Source organism: Amblyomma maculatum, chromosome 1, assembly GCF_055883805.1.
Source record: "Amblyomma maculatum isolate TAMU_Amacu chromosome 1, ASM5588380v1, whole genome shotgun sequence".
Classification (NCBI taxonomy): Eukaryota; Metazoa; Arthropoda; class Arachnida; order Ixodida; family Ixodidae; genus Amblyomma; species Amblyomma maculatum.
The window spans coordinates 376,252,161-376,254,239 of record NC_139344.1 but is presented as its reverse complement, the minus strand read 5'-3'; the positions used below and the strand labels follow the sequence as shown (position 1 = coordinate 376,254,239).

The 2,079-nt window shown below is 51.2% G+C and overlaps 1 pseudogene; it reads right to left on the bottom strand.

Moving 5' to 3' along the window:
- Positions 1-591: 591 nt before the first annotated feature.
- LOC146208302 (cyclin-dependent kinase 1 pseudogene) lies at positions 592-1,461 on the bottom strand (annotated as a pseudogene).
- Positions 1,462-2,079: the final 618 nt, after the last annotated feature.

Below are 2,079 nucleotides of genomic sequence, written 5' to 3'. Positions count from 1 at the left end.
ACTGGGAGACCCTGCTACACTCTGAGGATCCGGCCCGGCACAAGACCGCCACCAACGTCATGAACCGCAGGGACATGAACGTTTGAATAGTGGCGTCGTGCGGAGTCCAGGGGCCTGAGGTATCCGCGCTCCACGGCAGCTGGCGCGCGGCATACGTGGCACGCGCTGTTGCTATGCGACCTATCTCTCCAATGTAAATTATCAAAATAACGCGAGGTTCAATAATACTAGCAGTAGAGCTAATGCTCTAAAGCCCAGGCCTTTTACCTGGCCTCACTGCTTGCCTCACTGCGCAAGTGATAGAAGCTATACCTTTAGCATTTTAAATATTTTACTACCACTCTCGAGAAGACGGTACGCGTCGTTTAAGCCAGAGCACCACGTGAATTTTGCACAAGCACACCCCACATGTACACTTATCCAAGCACACTTTCCGCACACATCCAGATCAAAAAGTTTTCTCGTTCCATGTTACACACTGTTCCCGCTCCGCCAGACCTTCATGCTCTTTCAATGCACGTGAAGGAAAACGCGTGCACTCGGCAGATGGGCAGTCACAACGCCCAATCGCATAGGCTGGCTATGCGTGTTCTAGGCGGTGAAGTAGGCATGCTCGACGGCAGCTCGTGCCGAGATCCTCTTGCTAGGATCATAGATAAGCATCTTGGTAAGCAGGTCGACACCTTTGGTCTCCATGTCTGGTAGAAGGCCGGCTAACATGTTCTCTGTCCACAGAGGGAAGGTCGCTTTGTAGCCTGGCAGCCTCACTATACCCGGCCATGTCTCCGACGTCGGCGTGCCCAGAGTACGGAAGATACGAAACAGCTGGTCAATCTCGGAGTCTCCAGGGAAGAGCACCTTACGGGTAGCCATCTCGTAGAAGATGCACCCAATGCTCCAGATGTCGACGGGCGTCGAGTAGATCGAGGCGCCCAGGAGAATCTCCGGGGCCCGGTACCAGAGGGTCAGAACCTCGTGGGTGAGGACATGTGTGGGTACACCCACGGCGCGAGCCAAGCCAAAGTCGGCAACCTTGAGCGTGCCCTTCAGATCGATAAGCAGGTTTCGCGGCTTCAGGTCCCGATGAAGCACACGTCGCTGGTGGCAAAACAAGATGGCAGCAAGGATCTGTCGCAGATAGTTCTTGACCAGACTGCTGCTAAGCCTTTCGGACTTCGGAAGTCCTTCCAGGTACGTCCCAAGATCCATAGGTAAGTACTCAAGCACAAGGTATGAGCAGTCGGACTCACCCAGAATAACATCATGCAGTTGAACAATGCACTCGTGCTGCAGCTGCTTGAGCAAAGCCATTTCTCTTACGGACGTCAAAGGCACTCCTGCGTCCTCATCCATGAGTATCTTCTTGAGCGCTACGATGTTCCCATTGCGCTGGTCTCTCGCCTTGTACACAGCCCCGTACGTGCCCTCGCCGATTTTTTCCATCCTCACATAGTTATCCATACTGGACCGTGGTCAAGACACTGATGACAGCCAAGCTCAGCAAGTCTTGAAAATGCTTGCGACGAGGCTGCTAACAGTCGAATAAGCGCGTGAAGACGGCAACGGCTGCTAACACTCGTGCCTCCTCACGAGGCTAGCGCGGCTCACGAGGAGTGATCATGCACGCGAGGTGAAGAAAAAGAATCCGGCACCATGGTTCGCGTCTCTTTTATTATAGGTAGTGAAATATTTTTTTCAAATTTACAACATTAACTTATTTTACCACACTTGCTGGTTTGCAGTATCGTAGAAACATCCCCAGCATCTGTTTTAGTCATTATCACACTTTCTGCTTAGCGCTTTTCTAGATTTCTTCTGTTTACATCGTAATTTCCCCTCGAAGTTTCTTCCTATTTTCTCCTGGCGCCGGTATCTCATCCTTCTTATTAGACATAATTAGGAAGGCAGTGACAAGCCCATGTCTATATTCAGTAACTAGCGTAACCAGCCACAGTGTACCATATATTTAGCGCTCTCCGGCATGTGATTCTAGCAGTTCTGCGTACAGGATGTCGCGACCCACGTTTTGAGCAAAAACTTGATTTAGAATTAAGCGCGGTACTCACCCCCACACAGCAA